The 18,179-nt window shown below is 41.1% G+C and overlaps 1 long non-coding RNA gene across 6 annotated transcripts in view; it reads left to right on the forward strand.

Moving 5' to 3' along the window:
* The first annotated feature begins 2,379 nt into the window (after positions 1–2,379).
* Positions 2,380–18,179, forward strand: part of LOC119039709 (uncharacterized) — a 31,572-nt gene continuing 15,772 nt past the window's right edge. For 2 of the 6 annotated variants that reach the window (XR_008391043.1, XR_008391045.1), the window contains exons 1-2: positions 2,380–14,192; positions 15,695–15,784. This is a non-coding gene — a long non-coding RNA (uncharacterized LOC119039709). Of the gene's footprint in view, positions 14,193–15,021; positions 15,070–15,694; positions 15,785–16,210; positions 16,312–18,179 lie in introns of all 6 variants that reach the window. The other 4 variants (XR_008391044.1, XR_008391046.1, XR_008391048.1 and 1 more) reach the window with 4 other exon arrangements.

Below are 18,179 nucleotides of genomic sequence, written 5' to 3' on the forward strand. Positions count from 1 at the left end.
ACTTTCCCGAAGTAACCTGGATGATACTGTCAAAGTTGATTCGGAGACGAAGTGTGCCACCAGTGCTACCTTGACCTCCCGGATGCTTTCTGTGCTTGTCAATGCGGCTGTGACTGTTGCCCATGTGGCCCCGATGTTTCCGGGCCTTCCTCAGTCTGGATGACTTGTTGGTGACAGAGATTCAAGAGCTGTAAATTCCTCATAATGTCCATATGCCATCTCTTCCTCTGCAGTTCCTTTAGACTAGGTTATCGGCAGTAGACCGTGGTAACCTAGAGCCCGAAAACGTGGTATGTTCCGAAGTGAGAGTCACCCAAAATCATCGTGTTATCATTTCGGCAGCTAATCTTACTCAATCTCATGAAAGATATTACTATGATAATCAATGGAAATGATTTGCTACCCTGGCTGTTGAACCCTGGGACAATCTGTTCATAGCTCTCGTTTTTTTTTTTACCTTTTATGATGCTTTTGACAATGTTTTAAATTCATAAAATAAAAAAATTTTGGTAGTTGATTCTCTTTGAGTGTTGATATTTTCCATAACTTACTGTCTAAAAAGTATAGAATAATTCCACAGTTGTAGAAAATTCTATTCGACAGAGCTGTGTTTGGCAGAACTAGTTAACCTTAACAAATGGTAGCCTGTGTTAAAGACACAATAAGCTGAAATAGGTTAAATTCTATAGTGGAATCAGATTCCTAGTGATACTATTATTTCATAGCCTATAGAGGAGGAGTTTAAAACTGGTGTGGTGGCCTGATAGTATCGCTGTTTGTGGTAGTCAGTGCTTTTTAGGTCCCCCTGGTTAGTCCAGGCTGAGATCTCAGATGTTGTATACTATGTATATATAATCATTTTTTATTGATGACTCAGTGATATCAAAGTAGTTGTAGCTATTGCCTTTTCCAGGTATCGTTGTTATTCTTCCAATACACCATGATCATTGCAGTGACATAATATTCCATACAAATCCCACAAGTCTCACTAGAGAGATGTGACACACAAAGTAGTCTTGTCAACCGAGTTATTTCACTAAAGTACAACGTTATCTGAATCCAAGTATTTTTACTCTGGGATCCTCATGCTGCTACTAGCTTTTTAAAACAAAAGGAAAGAAATCAATATCCCTCCATTTCAATTTACTAATCTATACAATGCAATAATTCTTTCCCTCTATTTGTTTCACTAGGAACTTGTGAAAGCTTAAATTAAGATAAAATCTTATAGCAAGGGTTGTGGATAGCCTTTTGCTCCATAGTTTATTTTTTGGGTGTTCAGGAAGTCTCATGTAGAAAATTATCTTTCAGAATGACACTCTGTTATTAAATTCTCTTTGTGTTAAGCATTGTCTTCTCAAGAGTACCGCTTTTGTAACAAAATATCCTTCCTTTGGCAAGACAAGTCAGATTACTCTTTTGTGTGAACCTAGAGCACTTAGAAGATAGAGTATACCCTTTAAGAAAGGATATTTGCATACTTTCTTATTTATCTTGAGACCAGAGGAAGTGTTTGCTTCATAGGATCATTTTCCAGTTCAGCTAGTGGGAGGGAAATGTATCCTTTGACTATCTAGGAGTTATTGTGTGATACTGGTCACAAATAGTACTCCTTGATTATTTAGGAACCAAATAGGCATTCTGTGAAATTCTATTCTTTCCATTCTCTCTTTTGCTCTCCATCTGACTTAACAAGAACTTCCAGTATCTTATGATCAGGGACCATACAAAGACAGAGTACTGGATCAGGAAATACTTTGACACTGAATCATGGTGTGTGACCTCAGGCACATCATGTAATATTTATGAGTGTCTTTCATAATCCATAAACAGGAATTAACCTTCACAATCACATTAGAATAATGGAAGAGAAAGCCCCTTGAAGGGGGTTCTAATCTTCTAGCCCCTATCTTAGTTTCTTTGGTTCAGAAGTTTGGTGGGGAGTTTTCCATTTTGGCTGAAGAGGGTATTTGGGTACTTCATTAACATATCAAAGATGTACCCCTCCCTATCTTCTTTTTCAAAACCAAACTAAAGTGAAATGTTTTCTTTTGTTATGCTGTTTATGGAGAATTTCAGCATCCGTTATGTAATTTTATTTATTCAACATCCCCATTTTATGGGTAACCCATTGAAAACCCATTGAAGTAATGGCCCCTGGAGTATTCATGAAGACTATTTATAGCCTATTCTTTTGGATATTTGGCTGTTTTCTTGTGATCTCCTTTTTTTGTCATTTGTGAATAAATTTTAAGCTATCTAAACCACAGAAATGTCTGGCTTTCAATCTTCTAGGCCACGCCTCTTCCACTCCCTCCGCCTTCACTCTCCACCTCCCTTACTTTTTAAAGCGCTGCAGTTTGCTGCTGTCGCCATTATTTCTTCTTCTTCTCTTGAGGTGGAATGGACTCTTGCTCATTAGCAGATGTCTTCACCCATGAGGTTCTTCTCTCTGGAACATTTTCCAGCTTATACTGTTCTTTATGGCACATTTCTTTGGAAAAAAAACACACACCGAGATTCTATAAAATACTTTTAAAATTCTATATTTTCTTCCAGTATTTTCTTGACATTTCCCTATTTTTCACGTATTTGGAACCTTTTTAGGCCACTTTCTATTTTAGAGGAACTTTTCTTTGCAACAATCTTAGGTTGAATCTTTTTTTTCTTTTTTGGTCTGTTTTTTTGTTTTTCTCATTCGTTTTCTGTTCCTTCTACTTTTGTATGTTTTGCCTGTCAGGGTGGTGGATACCTGGTTGTATCTCTTCATTTTTTAAATTTTGCCCATCGGGGCGGTGGATACCTGCTTTTAATTTTTTACCCCCCTTAGCCCATCGGGGCCTCGGATACCTGCTGTGTACCTTTCTCCCCCAAATTTCTGGCCCATCGGGGCAACGGATACCAGCTATTCAAAAATATATATATTTTTGGCTCATCGGGGCCTCGGATACCTGCTTTTATTTTTTTTTTTGCCTTGCCCATCGGGGCCTCGGATACCTGCTTTAATTTTTTTGTCTTGCCCATCGGGGTCGTGGATACCTGCTTAGATTTTTTTTTTTTTTTTTTTGCTCAAAAACTGATTGTTTTCTGTGGTTATACTATCTGGAATGTCTACAGATTTTTGCTGCTAATCGTTTGGTGTTGTGTGAGTGGATCTACGGCTTGGCTGGGAGATGACTTTGCAGTTAGGCTAAGGGGCTAGTTAGGCTGTGGAGGAAATATGGCGACCTGCCACTTTAAGATTGCTATGTGGCTCTGCTTATGGTCGAGCTCAGTATCAACTAGGGAGCAATAGGAAGACCGGGACAGGCAGAGGCAGTTATATGTATTGCGTGAGCTAAATATTCTGAATGAACTGATCTGGGGCTTCTTTGGAGCTTAGCATGAATAAGAATAGGGTCCCGTGTCAGATTACAAGGGGGCTAATTGAAAGTGAGAGGAGAGGGAAAAGACCTAAGGGCAGGGTTTAAAATGGCGACTTGACTTTGCAGTATTGCTCAGCATGGCTTCCAGCTTTGTTAGTGTCCAAAATGGCGTGTGCAATTTTGCCGCAGTGTTCCAGTGGCGGGAAGGCCACATCATGGTGGTGTCTTTGTTCTAGTGCGCAGCATGGTGGTAGAAATGCTCTGTTACAAGTTGTAAAATGGCGGCGAAAATTCTTGCTGAAGTGTAAAACATGGCGGGACTGGACTTTTGCCGCATACATTTCCTGACAGGTTTTGTCGCAGGGACAATATGGCAGTCCTTGTCATGTAGATGTAATGGCAGTTTGTCACGTGGACGTCCTGGCGGGGCGTTTTTTGCGCGGTACATTCTTGGCGGGCTTTGCTCCAGGTGGGCCTGCAGCATTGTTAAAGATGGCGAACATTTCCGCATTTGCTGCAAAAAGTGAAAGTGGGATGGTCAGTGTTGGTTGTCACGTGACCCACCCAATCAGATAGGGTGGTACAGTTGGATTTAGCCAATGAATGGAGGATGGAGTTAAACCAATTTAGCTTGGGTCCTCGAGGGCCATCATTATTCAGCCAATCAGGAGGTAGAAGCAGAAGTGCCACTTTCTTAAGTCTGCTCCCAGCAGGTGGTGCCCAAGGTCTTTCCAAGGACACTTGGCCTTTCCAGCTCCCTCCCCTCTTACCAGCTCCCTCCCCTCTTACCAGCTCCCTCCCCTCCAGCACTGCCATTTGCCATGCTGGGTAAATAGTTGCATGGTTGAGCTTCACCCCATTATTCTGCATTGGAACTGTGGCCTAAGGCTAGTCTACCCCGTGGCCTCTGCTCATTACACTATAGGAGCAGTGCTCCATGCCTGCTAAGTGTGAATATGGCAGAGAGTCGTGGCAAGGACCAAAATGGATCTCAGATGATCATTGGCCAACAGGTGACAGAGGAATCCCTGCATTCTTCAAGAGGAACCCCTACCCCGTGGCTAATGCTGGGGTTGGAATTTGATATCTACTTATTTTTTGGATGTCAGTCATAAATAGTTCGATTATGTGTTTTGCTAGGTTTAGATACAAGCCTCAAGTAACTATTATGGCTTTGTATGTAGAATTTATTTCAATTACATTTAATGTGTAATTGTTCTTTAAAATTTCCAATTTCTTTATAAGTGGCTTAAGCTTTCCCTTTTTTCTGATTTAAGATATCCAAAGTCAAATAAGTTGGCATTAAGTTTTTTCAATAATCTTTTACTTTCAAGTACACTTAAACTACTTCACTTTGGATTTTTGAACAGTCTTATAGCACAGTTAATTAAAAGTTAACTTTATGACCGAATACAAAAAAAAATCTGAAGGTCCATTCTAGTCTAGGCCTTGCTTTGTTCCCATCTTTAATGCTGCACAAATTGACTAATGACCAACCTATCAGGCAGGAAACTAGAATTGCTCTAGACTTGTTTCCTCTATTCAGACTTATGCTGGAGCATTAAATGCCCACATTTTCAATTTTCTGTGGTAACCTGCCTCCAGAGTCCCGAGCCCTGCTCCCAGAACTATTCCATTTAGCCCTAGTCTTTCCAAATCTGCCCTCACTAGCCCCGGCCCCAGCCCCAGCCCCAGCCCCAGCCCCGGCCCTAACCCTGGCCCCGGCCCCAGCCCCAGCCCCAGCCCCAGCCCCGGCTCCGGCCCCGGCCCTGGCCCCAGCCCCGGCCCCTGCCCCAGCCCCAGCCCCAGCCCCAACCCTGGCCCCAGCCCTCTACCTCTCCCTAAATCCACTCCAATTATTGATTCAATACTAAAAATAAGTCATCTCTCATCATCCCTTGTTCATCTGTTTGAATGTGATGCCTTACCTGCCTCTAGTATTGCCGATGTTTGATGCTGACTGAGTCATCATTTTCAATTAATGTACAAAATTCCATTTGTCCATTGTCCCATGTTAGAACAAAGAAGTCTATACACCATTACATTAGGAAATGTTAATTAATCAAGAGTTTCATATCAGACAATTGTCCTTAATTCTAGTTACTACTCACTTTCTCAATCCCCTGCCCTTTAAGAGAGGAGAAACCATTCCTCTGTCATTGCTGCAGTAGTCACAGTACCAACTCTTTTGGCAGTGTTCAAATACTGTGCTGACCACCTAAACTCTTTGCACTGAGTAAAATTCTAATTATCCATGATCCTGCCTGTCGTATTACATTCCAATTAAAAACACTTGCATACTGCAGTGGATGCAGAAAACCCAAGTCTTTGCTCAACAGTTAACGTGCTCAGTCCCAGTTGCCATAGCCTTGTCCAAAACCACCCTACTTACCATCGTTGCCCCGTGCCTGAGGAGTCCTGCTGTTCTGAGACAAGTAAAAAACCAAAATGTAATTCTGCATTGTCTCACCTGCAATCAGCGATCCTCCGTACCTTTTGTATTGCAACGAGGCAGTGCCATCTGAGACCATGTTCCGTGAATAAGTAATCAGTAGAATTCCAGTTGGCTGTGTCCCTGTTAATTACAGAAATCCTTTGCAACTTCGGGCTATTGCAGAGATGTTAATGCTCAAGGCCCTTTACTTTGGAATATTAATGGATACAATTGTTCATGGTCCTGCCTAACAGGTAAGACCCACCCATACTCTTTTCATTACTTACAAGCTTTAAGAATATGTAAAACACTCATTGCTCATAGTCCCTCCCACCCATTAGTTTAGGATATCCCTAATCTCTGTAGCATTGTACTTTCTCTTAAAGAGTTGATATGCATAATTGCATATATTCATACTCCTGTGCAATTAAAAAAAACCCAAAAAACCGAATCCTACCCCATCACACCATCTAGGATATTGCTAAGGAGTGATTTATTCAAGAAATTAGCACTTGGACAGTAAAATTTCACAGTTATAGTTTTTACTGGCTAGAGTACTGTTTATTTGAAAGGTCCACTATATCCCATGTAGTAGCTGTAATATTGGCCTGAAACTCGAGGACCCTTCACTTGAATTAATAATATCCATAATTGCTTTTATCCACGTCTGAACTAGCCACAGCCATTCCCTTAGAATTCCAGCAGGGGACCTTGAGTACTCAAGAACGATGCACTAGGACAGATTACGTTCACAATTCTAATTGATTAGTAGTGACCATTGTGTTGGGAATGAAGCACCACTTTACATCTGAAAAGTGATACTTAAGGCTCCTGCCACAAATTCCGTGCAAGATTGTGGGCCCGGATGTCTCCTGTTAATTTGGATCCATTGCATACCTAACTCTCTTAAATTACCACAGAGGGTACTTGGAACTGTTAATGTGCTCAAATGCCACTACAGTACTTAATATTACTAAAGAATCTACCCATGATGATTTTGTACTGAAAGAGAAAGTCCTTGGGGCAGTTAATGTATATAAATGCCACTGCTGTTCTTTTGTTACTTAGAACCCACTGATCCTCACTTTGCATTAAAACCGGGCCCCTTGGAAAAATAAATGTGCTTAAATGCCACTGCTGTACTTTATTCTTTTTTTAATCCCCATGCAAAGACATTTTTCATTGCTTTGAAAAAGAAAAGGAAGAAACATCCCATGCAAGAGAAAAACATCAATTGGCTGCTTCCTGTACAGGCTTTGACAAGGGATTGAATACACAACCCAGGTATATATTGCCTTGACTGGAGATGGAACCAGCAATCTTTTGTTTTAAGGGACTAAGCTCCAACTCGCTGAGCCATACTAGCCAGGACACCACTGCTGCTCTTATGGTAGTACGAAGCCCACCCATTAAAACAGGGTCCTTGGGACAGTTAATATGCTTAAATGCCACTGCTGCACTTTGTTCTTTTTTCTTTATCCCTGCTCGAGGATATTTTTTCATTGCTTTTGAAATCAAGAGGAAGGGAGAGTGAGAGAAACATCGATGTGAGAGAGAAGCACTGATCAGCTGTCTCCTGCACACTCTCCAACAAGGGATCCAATACACAACTCAGGTATATATGCTCTGACTCGAGATGGAACCAGAAACATTTCTGTTTACTGAGCGAACCTCCAACTCAGTGATCCACACCGGCCAGGGCACCACTGATGCTCTTACGATACTGCAGAATCCACCCATCCTCATTTCGCATTAAAACAGGGTCCTTTGGGCAGTCAATGTGCCTAATGGCACTGCCTCTCTTATGTAACTATGGACCCACCCATCCTCACTTTGCATTAAAACAGGGTCCTTTGGGCAGTTAATGTGCCTAATGTCACTGCCTCTTATGTAACTATGGATCCACCCATCCTCATTTTGCATTAAAACAGGGTCCTTTGGGCAGTTAATGTGCCTAATGCCATTGCCTCTGTTATTACTATAGAATACATATCCTCACTTTGTATTAAAATGGGTCCTTGGGGCAGGTAATGTGCCTTTTGCCACTGCCGCTCTTGTTTTACCATGGAGCCCACCCATCCTCACTTTGCATTAAAACGGGTCCTTTGGGCAGTTAATGTGCCTAATGCCATTGCCACTGTTATTACTATAGAATACATATCCTCACTTTGTATTAAAATGGGTCCTTGGGGCAGGTAATGTGCCTTTTGCCACTGCCGCTCTTGTTTTACCATGGAGCCCACCCATCCTCACTTTGCATTAAAACGGGTCCTTTGGGCAGTTAATGTGCCTAATACCATTGCCACTGTTATTACTATAGAATACATAGCCTCACTTTGTATTAAAATAGAGGGTCCTTGGGGCAGGTAATGTGCCTTTTGCCACTGCCGCTCTTGTTTTACCATGGAGCCCACCCATCCTCACTTTGCATTAAAACGGGTCCTTTGGGCAGTTAATGTGCCTAATGCCATTGCCACTGTTATTACTATAGAATACATATCCTCACTTTGTATTAAAATAGAGGGTCCTTGGGGCAGGTAATGTGCCTTTTGCCACTGCCGCTCTTGTTTTACCATGGAGCCCACCCATCCTCACTTTGCATTAAAATGGGTCCTTTGGGCAGTTAATGTGCCTAATGCCATTGCCACTGTTATTACTATAGAATACATAGCCTCACTTTGTATTAATATAGAGGGTCCTTGGGGCAGATAATGTGCCTTCTGCCACTGCCTCTCATGTAACTGGAGCCCACCCATCCTCACTTTGCATTAAAACAGGGCTCTTGGGGCAGTTAATGTGCCTTTTGCCATTGCCTGTCTTATGTAACTGCACCCATCCATCCTCTTTGTGCATTAAAACAGGGTCCTTTGGGCAGTTAATGTGCCTAATGCCATTGCCACTGTTATTACTATAGAACACATGTCCTCACTTCGTATTAAAATAGAGGGTCCTTGGGGCAGGTAATGTGCCTTCTGCCACTGCCTCTCATGTAACTGGAGCCCACCCATCCTCACTTTGCATTAAAACAGGGCTCTTGCAGCAGTTAATGTGCCTTTTGCCATTGCCTGTCTTATGTAACTATGCACCCACCCATCTGCATTAAAACAGGGCCCTTTGGACAGTTAATGTACCTAATGCCATTGTCGCTCTTATTACTACAGAACACATGTCCTCACTTCGTGTTAAAATGGAGGGTCCTTGGTGCAGGTAATGTGCCTTCTGCCACTGCCGCTCTTATTTTACTATGGACCCCAGGTGTCCTCACTTTGCATTAAAACAGGGCTCTTGGGTCAGTTAATGTGCCTTCTGCCACTGCCTCTCTTATGTAACTATGGACCCACCCATTCTCATTTTGCATGAAAACAGGGTCCATTGGGCACTTAATGTGCCTAATGCCATTGCCACTGTTATTACTATAGAACACACATATCTTCGTTTTGTATTAAAATAGAGGGTCCTTGAAGCAATTAAAGTGCCTTCTGCCACTGTCTCTTATGTAACTCTGGACCCACCCATCCTCTGCCTGCTTTAAAACAGAGCCCTTGGGGCAGATAATGTGCCTAGTGCCACTGCCACTCTTATTTTACTATGGACCCCAGCCATCCTCCTCACTTTGCATTAAAACCAGGGACCCTGAGGCAGTTAAAGTGCCTTCTGCCACTGCCTCTCTTATGTAACTGGAGCCCACCCATCCTCTGCCTGCTTTAAAACAGAGTCCTTGGGGCAGGTAATGTGCCTAGTGCCACTGCCACTCTTATTTTACTATGGACCCCAGCCATCCTCCTCATTTTGCATTAAAACCAGGGACCTTGAGGCAGTTAAAGTGCCTTCTGCCACTGTCTCTTATGTAACTATGGACCCACCCATCCTCACCATGTATTAAAAACATGGCTCTTGGGGCAGGTAATGTGCCTAGTGCCACTGCCACTCTTATTTTACTATGGACCCCAGCCATCCTCCTCACTTTGCATTAAAACCAGGGACCCTGAGGCAGTTAAAGTGCCTTCTGCCACTGCCTCTCTTATGTAACTATGGACCCACCCATCCTCACCATGTATTAAAAACATGGCTCTTGGGGCAGGTAATGTGCCTAGTGCCACTGCCACTCTTATTTTACTATGGACCTCAGCCATCCTCCTCACTTTGCATTAAAACCAGGGACCTTGAGGCAGTTAAAGTGCCTTCTGCCACTGTCTCTTATGTAACTATGGACCCACCCATCCTCACCATGTGTTAAAAACATGGCTCTTGGGGCAGGTAATGTGCCTAGTGCCACTGCCACTCTTATTTTACTATGGACCCCAGCCATCCTCCTCACTTTGCATTAAAACCAGGGACCCTGAGGCAGTTAAAGTGCCTTCTGCCACTGCCTCTCTTATGTAACTATGGAGCCCACCCATCCTTATTTTGCATTAAAACAGGGTCCTTGGGGCAGTCAATGTGCCTAGTTCCACTGCTGCTCTTATTTTACTATAGACCCCAGCCATCCTCACTTTGCATTAGAAGAGGGTCCTGGAGGCAGTTAATGTGTCTTCTTCCACTGCCTCTCTTATGTAACTATGGAGCCCACCCATCCTCACTTTGCATTAAAACAGGGTCCTTGGGGCAGTCAGTGTGCTTATATGCCACTGTTACCCATTTTCTCAGTCTGGGACCTCATTTGCTCCTCCATGTGCTTTATTTCAGAAGATACTTGGGACTGTTAATATACTTACATATGGCTACAGTCCCTTTTGTTACTCTGGAACCCTGTCTCCCATCTCTGCGTATAATTCTGGGAGCAGAATTATTAATGAAATGTGCTTAATTGCAACTGTGGTGCCTTCTGTTGGTGTCTTTTTCCATCTCTTTCCAGTCTTTGCATACAGCAGGGAGTGCTTAAGGGTGTTAACAGGCTTCATTGCAGCTACTGCCCTTTCTGTTAATCTAGGGTCCCATACCCTCCAAGTTCATTTACATTTACTGGGAGTATATTTTCTTTTGTGAAGTGCAGCAGTGGTCCCTGTTCTTTGTTTAGGTTCCCATCTACCTCCTACTCCTTTACAATATCTGGATGGGCATTTGGGATTGTTAATGTACTTAATCGGAGCTGTGGTCCCTTCTGTAATTCCAAGATCACATTGTCCTTTTCCCTTTACATTACCAAGGAGGGTTTTGGGGACTGTTAAAAGTGGTCAGTTGGAGCCGCTGTCCCTCGTGTTAGTCTAGGATCCCCCATGCTCCAACTCACTTTGCATTACTACAGTATTATAGTTGGGACTGTTAATGTGCTTTAAAGGCAGCTACAGTCCGAGCTAAATGCTCCTAAACATCTTTTGGTTAAATGCAGGTTTAGTCTCTTGTTAGTTTAAGAACATACTATCTTTAACTTCTGTCATTTGGGACTTAACAATTTTAATTGTAGCTGTGGTCCCTTCTGTTAATCTTCCTTCACAATACAGGATACTTGGGACTGTGAAGGTGTATTCCTCCCTGTTACATCTGTTATTCTTACAGAAGAGGTTCTGAACACCAAGATCCCTACTTTTGCACCGTTGATGTGCAGTATTGCTTTTGTACATCCGTCTCTGCAGGGGATATAGACCTAACTCATCTTCCTTGTGTTCAGCAGTGGATGCCCTTTACTAAGGACCTTCGTACTAGTAAAAGTGAATCATGATAACTGATCACAACTATGTCTCATTTAAGACCTCTGTACCCTCTTCATTTTACAAGACTGTTAATTAGCTTTTACTTTTTTTCTGGGACTATTTATGTGCAAAATTCAATGCTTGGAAAGTTCATGTGCACAAATGTAATTTTATAAGCATATCTCATACCAGAATGACTGGACCCTCTTTGCTTTAGTACAACGAGGTGTTATTCAGCTAATAACCCCTCTTTTTGGATTTCAGTGTTCATAATTGCAATTGTCCATCTCTTTTGTTGGAGTACAATTATGTCCCCTTATTCCCCTTTACATTAGGGGCATGTTAACTATTAATGAGCTCTTTTCTTGAGATTATTAATGTGCATAATTAATTGTATTTGTCTGTGGACTTGTGCAGTAGTGGGAAAGGATCCTCTGTGCCCCTACCACTGCCTTTGAATTACTGCTGAGCAGTGGAATTACGACATCAGCTCTTGAATAGTTATCCAAAGTACTGATTATTATGTAGGACCCCTATACCTTTGTATACATCAAGGATAATGACTCACCAAGGTCCCTTTTTTGGACTGTTAATTTTAATATTTGCAATTACCTATGCCCCCTTCTATTAGAATAGGATATGATTCCCTTACACTCTGCATTACTGCAGGGGCTGCTGACCACACAAAACCTCTAGGAATGTTAATAGGCACATAGCAATTAAAAATAGGTTTTTCCTCCCTGGCCTTGTTAGGAAAGCATCCCCAGCCCCAGTTTCCCATGGCATCATAAAGTATAAACATGACAATATGCTCTGAACTTATCCTTCAAACAGCAATCCAGACTCCCACTCCTTTTCAGAGCATAAAATTCCAAGTAGTCCTGGTGTTACCGTCCCTCTCCTGACCTCTTGTCTGTCCTTGGACCCTAATGGACTATTAATAACCAGTTTCAGGTGTCCATGTATCCAGCTATTACATAATATTATGGGGCCTGCCCCACCCAGCCCTGCCCCGTCCTGCCCCGTCCTGCCCCGTCCTGCCCCGTCCTGCCCCGTCTTGCCCCGTCTTGCCCCGTCCTGCCCCTTTTGTATTATTGGTGAGGATTGTTGACTTGGTCAAAGCCCTTTCACTTGGACTTAGAGGTATGTTAACAATCCCGGATGTCATTGGTTTAACCAGTTTGTATTTCTCTGGTGCTTCAGTTGCACTTTCCTTGGTCCCGCCCATCTAACATGAACCCCTCCACTTTTTTGCATTGCTTCTAAACAATGCTGACTACCTCAAGGCCCTTCTGTGTTGATTAATACAGTAATGATTGTTCAATTTTTTCAGACTATCAGCCCAAACTCTCCCTACCACTTTGATGTATTGTTTGTGCAGTGTTGATTATTACCAAAAGCAGGCCTGAACTAGGTATTATTAGGTGGGCCTTCACACCTTTTCTTGAATTTGTTAATGACCCAAATTCCAATTATTGTCCCATTCTTGGGAACAGGAGCTATCCCTGCCCACCTCTGTTACTCATTACTGGGCAAAATATTTAAGGCAAGTCAGGCCCAGGGAGCTGGACCCTTTATATTCTTAATTTTTAAAAAAATTTAAAAGATTTTATTTATTTGTAGAGAGGGGAAGGGAGGGAGAAAGAGGGAGAGAAACACCAATGTGTGGCTGCCTCTTGTTCACCCTCTAGTGGGGACCTGGCCCACAACCCAAACATGTGCCCTGACTGGGAATCCAACCGCTGACCCCTTGGTTCACAGGCTGGCACTCAATCCAATGAGCCACACCAGCCAGGGCTATATATTCTTTATTTTCTATATATATGTAAGTATTAGTTGAGAGTTGTCTCCCCAGGAAGGAACGTTTGCGCTTTCTGCGTTCTTCGTTCCAAAGCAGGTTGTGTGGCCAAGAATTTCTACTCTCTTATTGTATATTGCTGTTCTGCAGAATTAATTGCCAGGGTACAGTAAAAAAGTTCCTGGTTAATTTTTATTAAGAAAGACATGGATTGCAAAGTGGTATTGATAACCTGGTCATTAAGTTCTTGAAGTTAAAAATATATCATGTATCTGATGACCAGTGTCTCTCATTTTACTAAGGGTGGTGAGTCTGTGGATAGACCACTGTGACACTTAAGACCAGTATTTTTGGGCTCTACCACCATTTTAAAAATATGCCTTGTTTGGGCCACACAACCATTCACTTTTAGAAAAACTACCTAAAATTTTGAATCCTTAAATTTATTCATCTGAAACACCAACCAGCCCCTACTTATTTCAAGATCAGTGTAAAAGAATGAAATGAGACAACACATGGAAGTGCTTTTGAAAACCATAGATAACCTTATTTGATTAACATATTACATAAAATATGCCCTGTTTGATTGTGCTTGTCTTAAGTATTCTTAAGCACCACACTGAAGAGAGGACTTAAAAATGATGGCACCTGTTTCCCTGTATTATATCACAAGAAAAATAAGCCAAGATGTAATCAGTCTTGTGGATGTAAATTTCAACAGTGAGCTGCCTGGTAAAGGTGAATAGCCTAGCCTCTAGTATGCAGGTTGTGGTGGCAGAGAAGCATTTAATAAGGAACTGCTGAAGCAAATAACTAGTTACAACAACAGCAGTTCTTTGTGATCACTTGAAAAGGGTACTATTCCTCTGAACAGGATGTCAAATGGTCAGCCCAGGTTAGGGTGCAGTTTGCATTACTAGCTCCTTGGACAGCTGTAAGAAGAGTCTCTGGCTCTTTAGAATACTGTAAGTACTACTTTGTAGTTACAAAGTAATCTTTTCTCTATTCTGTTCTCTTTCTCTTAGATGCTACCCATTAGAAAAGTCAGAAGTTTCCTGTTAAGTTTCCTTTCCCGGTTCTCACATCATCTGCTATAAATAATGTATCTCACCATGTGAGTTAACCAACAGAATTATAGCATTACTATTGTGTACCTGGCCCTATGCTAGATTGCACTTAAGTGATGTAGTGCTGTATTTCATCTCATCCCCTACATAGTTGTATTGTTGAGCCTAATACAAGCACACTTGAAATAATTTTAGGAAATGGTAATCATGTGCTGTCTTGTATGAATTATAAGTTAAAATTGAATAAAGGGAGCCCACCAAGGTTTGAAGTTTATAAGATAAACTTAAGGAGTTGGGTTTACTTTTTCTGTTTGGTCCAGGATATGATTAATATTGCAGCCATCTGGGTAGTCCAGTTGGTTTATTTAATGCCATTTGTTTTTCACTTCTTGGAGTCATGAAATTGATTAAAGAGATAAGGCCTAATCATTGTGTTAGGCTATATGCCATGGCTGGCAAATTGTTGATTGTTAAATCTCATTATAAGCTTGAGCTTTTACAGGGTTTGCAGATTTGGGATATAAATCTGATACATTGGCTCTCTGTACGTTTTTATTCTATCTCTGCCCAAGAACAAATGGGAGTAGTGATGATGCCTTTATAGTCTGAGATATTTGCGGAACCTGTTTGACAAGAGGGCAATGGAGAAGTATAAGTTTTATAAGAAAACCATGACCTTGCCCACTTTATGAAGTTAATATACCCTCTTCCCCTTTGCCTTTTTCAGCAGGTACCTTGGAAAGCAAAAAAGCTTAGCCTCTCTGATAAAACAAAGGTACAGCTAAAAAATATGAATATTAAATTTGAAACATTTTTGTGTACATTAGTGCATCCCTACAAGGAACAAGAAGCACAATTATGAGCTGGGCTTCTCTTACTGCCCCTTTTACTTCATATCCTTGCTTCCTCACAGCTTGTTGTGTCCCCACCACCCATTCCCACCAAGTGCCTAATGACATTATTTGTCTGACTGACTGGGTACTATACAAATGGTCCCAAGCCTTCTTAGAAACATGGTCTGTGCCGTTGTTTCTCAAACTGAAGTAATTTGTCAAAATGAAACACTTTTTACAGGAACAAAATTCTTGAGATCCTAAAGAACATGTGTTTTGAGGACCATTGACTTAAGAAAGTTATTTGAAATATAAACATGTTTCCCAGTTTCAGTATAACTTTGTGAAAGATATTTATATATAATATATATAAAATATATGTAATGTTTTATATAATTTACATAGGACTTGGGGACCATGACAATATATCCACAAACCTCCAAGGTTCTTATCACCCCAATTTGAGAAACACTGGTCTATACTCATGAGATCTTTTATTGCTATTAATGAAATTGTCATTCATTGTTAACATACAACTCTAATTATTTATTGGAATTTGTTTTAAAGGGATGAATTCAGAGCCAGTTCTGAACCCCTACTCAGGAAGCATGAGTCAATTTTAGGTGGATTGAAGTCTGCACTAGAAAGCATTCAAAGGTGAATTTTGGAATTGTATTTTAATTCCTTGCTCAAAATAAAATCTTTAGCATGTGTAAAAATAGATGCTGTGGAAATGTTGGCATCTTCAAAATCGAGATAACTTTTGTTAACTCAGCAAAGAGTTAAGTATTGGAATAAATAGCAATACCAAAGACATGATTCAAATGAAAGAATTTGTTATCTCATGGATGATGCAGAAATGAACAAATCATGGTATTGGGAAATTTGATGAGTACCATAAAAACTTTGGGAAGTTCTGTGGTTATATACAGAAAGAAGAGTGGATGGAAACACTGAGCCAAAGTGATGGCAAGGGGAAAATGTAAGGTTCCTAGGGAGTAACTTGGTCAGTAGGCTCAGTGAATATGTGAGTTGAAGGCTTACAGGGCATTACTCCATTATTACTTCTTCTTTTTTTTTAAGACTTTTTATCTTTAGAGGGGAAGGGAAGGAGAGAAGGAGAGAAATATCAATGTATGGTTGCTTCTTGTGTGTCCCCTGCTGGGAACTGGCCTGCAACCCAGGTATGTGCCCTGACTGGGAATTGAACCTTGATCCTTTTGTTCCCAGGCCTGCGTGCAATCCACTGAGCTATACCAGCCAGGGCCCATTATTACTTCCTGCAAGAGCATTTTAATGAAGCACATGTTCTCATATGTCAGGTGGATTGCTATTTTTCATGGGTTTGGGGGCAGAAGTGAGATGGTGGTAAAATTATTTTTAAAAAGTTGTGAACTGGGAATAAGAACAGCTAAGCTTTGGTCCTGTCTCTAACCTTGGATTGGATCACCATCCATGTCAATATTAGTGTCTAAGGACTACTGATGTATTAAGAGAGGGACTTGAGTTGAATCCCTCAACCCTTGAAAATATTTTTGTGTCATTTGCAAAATTTTCAAAGGGTCAAAAAAGAAAGCACTTAAAATTCTCTTGCTATTTCTCTAAATGGTTATTCTGATTTTCCCCCCTGACTTTCCTCCTTACAGAACCTTAATATATAGGATTGGAGGAAGTTTTCTGACTCCAATTTTATGAGTCTTTTTCCATATTCCCCTTTAGTTTTTCCACCTATCGTTCTGTAAGTTATTTCTCTAACCACTCCCTGATTCGGCGTAATTTCTTTTCAGGGTATCTGGGCCCTGGTTTTCAAATGTACATCTGGATGGGAGTTTGTGACTTGAAGTAAAATAATTAAATGTTGATCTGTGGTGGCTACTAAGATATTCCTATTTCTGAAGGCATTCTGGGAAACATTTCACTTGCTTTTAAGATGAGTAAACTGTTATTTGAACTGAGCTGTTTCTCCAAACCTTATATTCTTGGATGGCAAAGAGAACTGTCATGTATGGTTACACAGAGGTGATGTCTTCCTCTGCCTCAAGTATTACAAGCTGAATTTGAAGAAAACTTTAGTTTCCAACTAACAGATTCTTGACTACAGAGGAGTAGCACTTAACACTGGTTTTCTTCCAAATCCAACTCAAGTTGGATTTCAAGTATTTGAGACTTAGCTAACCTGCTGAATTAGCAAATTAAACTTCAATGGCCATGTACCGTATATATCATTGTATTGGTGCCATTGAGAGAGAGAAAGAGAGAGAAACACATCAGTTGTTGCCTCCTGTACTCGCTTCCAACACACAACGTTTTGGTACATAGGATGATGCTCCAACCAACTGAGCCACCCAGCCAGGATCAGTTAATTAGCTATATTTGTATTGGTAATTTGTATTTTACTTGATTGTTTTTCCTAGGCCATTCCAAATTAGAGCACTGAGACATAGAATGTTAGGTTCCTTGTGCATCCTATACAACTAAGTTCAATAAAGAACTCTTCATTGTTTTGATGCCTACTTTGGAAATGACTTTTTGATTTCCTCAAAAAGTGAAAATGAAGCAAAATTTAAATTTGACCAGTGCTAGATTTCTTTTTCTTGAAGATTTTATTTATTTTTAGAGGGGGGAAGGGAGGGAGAGAAACATCAGTGTGTGGTTGTCTCTTGTGCGCCACCCCCCTTACCACCACTGGGGACCTGGCTCACAGCCTAGGCATGTTCCCTGACTGGGAATCAAACGGGCATCCCTTTGGTTCACAGGCTGACACTGAGTCTACTGAGCCACACCAGCCAAGGGGTAGTGTTATATTTCTTAGATGATGTTTAGGCTTAAAGTATTTTGTTTGACCAACTAGAATGCCATTGTTTTGGTTTGTCCAGAAATATTTGAGGCTATGAAACAGACTAAAGTAATACCCTCTTAGTTCATAAACTAATCATATGCTTTTAATAAAATAAGAATGTGGCTGGCAGATCACTGTACACTATGAGTTTCATAAACTGTGTAGCTTACTTTAATCCACAGCTTTGAAAGCTTTTGGCATACTGTATTTTAT

This window comes from Artibeus jamaicensis, unplaced genomic scaffold, assembly GCF_021234435.1.
Source record: "Artibeus jamaicensis isolate MK-2021 breed Jamaican fruit bat unplaced genomic scaffold, CSHL_Jam_final contig_240, whole genome shotgun sequence".
NCBI lineage: Eukaryota > Metazoa > Chordata > Mammalia > Chiroptera > Phyllostomidae > Artibeus > Artibeus jamaicensis.